The sequence below is a fragment of the Bacillus rossius genome, chromosome 6 (genome assembly GCF_032445375.1).
Source record: "Bacillus rossius redtenbacheri isolate Brsri chromosome 6, Brsri_v3, whole genome shotgun sequence".
In the NCBI taxonomy this organism is placed as follows: domain Eukaryota; kingdom Metazoa; phylum Arthropoda; class Insecta; order Phasmatodea; family Bacillidae; genus Bacillus; species Bacillus rossius.
This window is the reverse complement of record NC_086334.1, coordinates 40823658-40828950: the sequence shown is the minus strand read 5'-3', so window position 1 is coordinate 40828950 and position 5293 is coordinate 40823658. Positions and strand designations below refer to the sequence as shown.

The 5293-nt window shown below is 39.2% G+C and overlaps 1 non-coding gene across 1 annotated transcript; it reads left to right on the top strand.

The window, feature by feature from the left end:
- The first annotated feature begins 4967 nt into the window (after positions 1-4967).
- Trnad-guc (transfer RNA aspartic acid (anticodon GUC)) lies at positions 4968-5039 on the top strand. Its single transcript has one exon. It is a non-coding gene; the product is annotated as a tRNA-Asp (tRNA).
- The last annotated feature ends 254 nt before the right edge of the window (positions 5040-5293 follow it).

Below are 5293 nucleotides of genomic sequence, written 5' to 3'. Positions count from 1 at the left end.
AAAAAAATTCTCTTAACGAAACACACTTTTTCTATTGCTGTAAAAATTTATGGGAAAACTAATTGAAGTAAGATGTATGGCGCTGTGTGTGTGTGTGTGTGTGTGTGTGTGCAGTCTTTGTCATTGTAATTAATTATTGAAGTCAAAATGAGAATGACCCTTTTCCTATTTGGATAGAAAAAAACTTTTTGTTTTGTTATAATGGAGTTTAACGCTTGATAATGTGTTTTTAGCATCTTAATTTAACGATACTCTTTTCATGATGAAACTTTACGATTCTTCCTAGAGAATTACTCTCAAGCTATTTAACAAACCTCTAGCATTAGTGTTTGTACATATACGGTTGGTTTCGCAAACTAATAGCTAATCTGTGTGACTTTAGAACAGGCGTCCTTTCCTTAGACTAACACCTCCACTGTTAAATTAAAGTCAAATCTCTTGATATAAATGACAAATTTTTGTAACCGAATGGTAAGATACATAATTCAATGGTTTATTTCCAGAATATTATTGTAGAGAAACCTCTTTCAGCTAAGTTGTTTGTAGCACACTTGACTGTATTAATAGGATAGACTTACGATTTTTTAGTCTTTCATGTATTTTGTAACATTATTTCAGTAACCTTTGGGCCTGGAAAAATTCGTGGGTTCAGTGACCTCTAGCATGGACTCCACAGTCCTCTACATACTCGGGCAAACACAACACATGTCTATGGTTATTTTTGCTTATATGAAATACGTTTATCGAGATAATACTTAGCTTCTCTTACGGAAATTCGCGAATAAATTTATATTGTAATTGATGTTTCATTCGAGCTTAATTTTTTAAACCATGGAAACGATAATCGATATTGAACCATTTGAATATTTTGTTTTACCGTTTTACCGTGCTTACGTACGCAGTTAAAACTGTAAAGCTATTTGGGGAAATATTTACAAATAAATTTTAACTATTGGCTTGTACTGGGACAACATAAAACATGAGTTCCCGGGAAATAATCTGAACCCAGAATTACTGCGAACACTTTTTTCTAGTGATAAATTTGTTTTCATGTAAATTGACTAATTTACAATTATCTGTAAATTTACATGAATATTTGTTGTCCATGTACAAAAAAAAATACAGAGTACAGTTATTTGAATATTTCTTGTCCATTTACAATATATATATAGTACCTACAGTTATTGGAGGGTTTTTCGTATGGATATGTTACGATAGATTTTATGTACATATATCGAATAGCGATGAACTTCAAGCAAGAGTTCATATTGACGATCATTTGCATGAAATCTTTACAACTCGAAAATGACGTTTAGGTATAAATTTCCGAGGAAATTATTTTGTAACCCAACAACAAACTTCAGATAGCTATTGGAGTGAATTTACAGGGAAATCCCTTACCTGGTAGTTCTTAAATACCAAGAAAGTTACAACAAACTCAGCGTGTGAGACCGAGGATTCTAGCAGATCGCTAAAATGAAACCGGGAACACGTTTCCGGTCCCCAAATTAACCCAAGTTTTGGAGCCGTCGTTTCACCTTGGGAGTTGCCGGCCATAACGCGCGGAAATGGTGTTCCTCCTCTTGAACAGGAGGGGGGAGGGCATAGGCGAGGCCAGGATCCGTGGAGAGGAGCTATGAGAATAAATTTCCTATATGCCAATTTCTGGTGGGTTCGCTTGGGTTGCATCACAGGCAAGCACACCTCCAATCTACGAAGAACAGTTATTACAGGTTATCCAGAGGTCTTCGTAAATTTACGGTTATCTTTAAGGGCGGCCCCAGAGACCAGCGTCGGGCTTCGCTATTTTATTTTACTCGCGTGTCTAGTTTTAGTGGAAAATACGGACAGTAATGAGAAAAAGGGAGTATTTAATAGTTAATAGAATGTAATTGAACGTACTGGTCAATACCTTTTAGATTTAAATTGAGATTTTTCATGATTTCTTACTACAACAATTTTCAAAATTTTTATTTTATCGTGTAGTGACGCAACTTCGCCGGAATCCGATCATTACCATTTATAAAACTGACTCGAGTGTAATTTATTACGAAATGAAATCAAAATTTGTTAATAAAAATTAACAAAACATTCGCTGAAATTTTAGTTCAACGTTGGATTTTAAGACGTTGTTATAAATAGTTTATTCTTAAAATTGTCCGTGTAATAGTTATGCCATGCCTTCCAGCCCCCCCAACATGAGCCCTTTCCAAAATATTCGGGGTCCCGCAAATTCGTTTTGGAACTTAGCCTTCTGAGACATAAGCCTGGTTTTGTTTAGTAATTATAAGCTTAGTAATTTGTAAGGCGCCTAATGATAAATATTAAAAAAAAAAAAATACTTTCATTTAGTAACTAAGGCTGTTGAACTTATGTAGCTGTTTAATTTCAAAAGTTACTTTCTTGTTACATGTTCTGTTGGTATTCTATGGAGTAGGATACGCCTATCTCCAATTTTTACACACATCTCTTTGGCGTTGCAGAGTCGGTGAGTCAGTGATGAGCGTAGCTGTGTATATAGGATTGGTGTCCGTAGGAGAAGGCTACTTCTCTCTAATTTTTCATTACGATACTTGGGAGATTTTAAAGCTGTTAATAAGGTGCAGTGTTAATAAAAAGGGGAGAAGGGGCCACGACCAGACGAAGCCCCTGGGGAAGAACCCCCGGGTGGTGGTAGGAGGAATTGGGGGGAGGGGGGAGGATGCAAGGCGGCACCCTCTCGTCGGGAGCTGACCGCCGCCGGACCAGCCGGCTAATGGGGGCGCCGGGCGAGCGGGCAATTAGCGCGCGCGCCGCCCCCCCCCCCCCCCCTGGTCCGGGTCAGGGGAGGCCGGCCCCAGCGAAGGGGTTCGTTAATAGCCCATTAGGCGATGTGTCCAGCTCCTCCACACTCTCTCTTCCCCGCCGTCTTGTTAGCCGGGGCTCGTTTGCATAGCGGCCGATCAGGGGGGGGGGGGAGGCGTAAACGAGGCTCGCCCGGGGCCAATCACGTGCCGCGCTGGTCCACGTCGGGGGTTGGCGACACTGCAGCGCGGCGCGTCTTTTGTGAAGCTTTCCCGCCGTCGCGACCCTCGCCCGAACATGTCGGCCGGCTTTTATTCCTGCTACATCCAAATGTGCGCCCCCTTTTTTTTTTTTTACCACCACGCTTTTATTAGCTTCGCCTGTTTGTATGTATGAAAGGGCTATGCAATAAAATATTTCCATTCAGTTTTCGAATTCCGAATGTTTTGAAATTTTGCATAAATATAAAGAACTTCTGACAATACAATATTTTAACTTAAGACCTTACTGTTAAGGTGGAGTGGAAGTTTCAGAGGGTCAAAAAACCACTAATTTCGAGCTATGGGTAATAACCAGGTTTTTGTGTATTCGTGAGGTCGGGACATAATGGGAATTTGCCCCAGGATCGACTGTTACCATGGAAGATTTAAAACTCAATGTTTTTCGATTTTGGAGTGTTTCTGAACCAAAATCTTTGATTATGGTGGAAAAAGTGCCCGGGTAAGGGAGGGAGAGGGAGGCGTAGTGCCATAAATTTTTAAAAATTTTTAAAGTATATTATTTTTGATTTAGTGTCTTTACGAGGTCATGTTATGGTGGAAAATGTGCCCGGGCTTCGTTTTTCTCCCTCTTGGAGGGAGGGGGGGGGGGAGAGCTTGCATGCCCCTAAATTTCGAAAAGTTAAAAAATATATTCTTTTTGATTTAGAGTGTTTCCGGGGTCGGGTTATGGTGGAAAATGTGCCCGTGGTTCGTTCATGGCAATAGGGGTACCTACTATATATAAAATTATCTGGCCACTCTTTCGGCGTGATCAAGTGTGTGTATGATCCGGAAATTTCATCAGTCTGTGTTTATTTCGGCACAGATGGTGTAAATATAATTAAACCAATAGCCATTCAGTTTCCAGCGAAATACAGCTATGGTACTGCTGAAAGGCGAATGTTGCCATTAATACTGATTTGGGTGCGTTTTTTAAAAAAACTATAAGTTTATTTTTTGACGTGAAAACGTCTAATAAATCGATGAACGCCGGCCGCACGCACGAAAAAGTGTCCCGTAACGCACATTGTCCCGTTACGCTGTGTCCCGTTACGCTCATTGTACGCTTGCACCGAATCTCTCTCTCTCTTCCACTCGATTGGAACAACCATCGATTTGACTTTTTCGAGGTGCATTAAACTTTAAACACTCCCATTCGTTTCCTACTTTTCCTATCATCGTCCTATCCTTAACAAAATAACACAGTCTGGAAGAAGTTAAATAGCAAACATGTATAAAAGTTATAGTTAAAATAATCTCTTCGTTAAAGTAATAAACATATTTGAATTAATGAGTGCAAATAAAAGTGAATGTATCAATTACATTGTAGCTTTAATTTCACTCCTTCTTTGAATCCATACAAAATAGTGATAATTCAATAAAGATGATTCAATTTTATTCCTAAAAGTATGCAATAATTTAATCAATGTTTTGTTATGACATCACGTTAAACTATCTTCCATAAACCGACTTTACAGACAACCAATTTATTTTAGTAGTATATATGTAAATTGTGTCCATGCTATGATACCTAAACATGATATATATTTTTAATTAAATTAATATTACGTAGGTAACCTTTATATGCAATCTCACTTTTTTCCTTTTGTTACGTTTCCATGCATTGTGGAAGCAGCAGACGCGATAGTGAAATGTTCCGTGAGATCCGTGTCCGTTTACGCGATTCATCTCCGTTTCTATGCCACCATAGAACGGGCCTAAGGGAATTTGTTACGACGACGGACGAACGGGATGACGCTCCTGGTTTTAATAAGCATGATTTTAGCCTACAAGATTTGATTTTTAACCATAAGTAAAGTTTGAATGGCTTAACTAAGCCGTGAAAATGAAAATGTGATAAAATAAAATTATAATGAAAAACTTACTTTCTTCTACCATATTTTCGAAAGAATTGTATACAAGTCCTCGGTAGTATAGTGGTCAGTATCCCCGCCTGTCACGCGGGAGACCGGGGTTCGATTCCCCGCCGGGGAGAGTTTTATTAATGTCTAAATAGCGAGTACCCGGCATGCGTTTCAAAGACGCACAATATATATATATATATTTTTTCCCCCTTCTGGTGCGTACACGAATTTGATTCAGTTCAATTATGTCATGCGTGCGCACTCGTACACCGAACTCGAACACGCGAACTGCCGCTAAACTACATGAAGTTCACGCATTTGTTGAAACGACTTGCGCGCCACCTATTGCAAATTAGTTGTACGTATTCAGAAACCTTTGCGAGC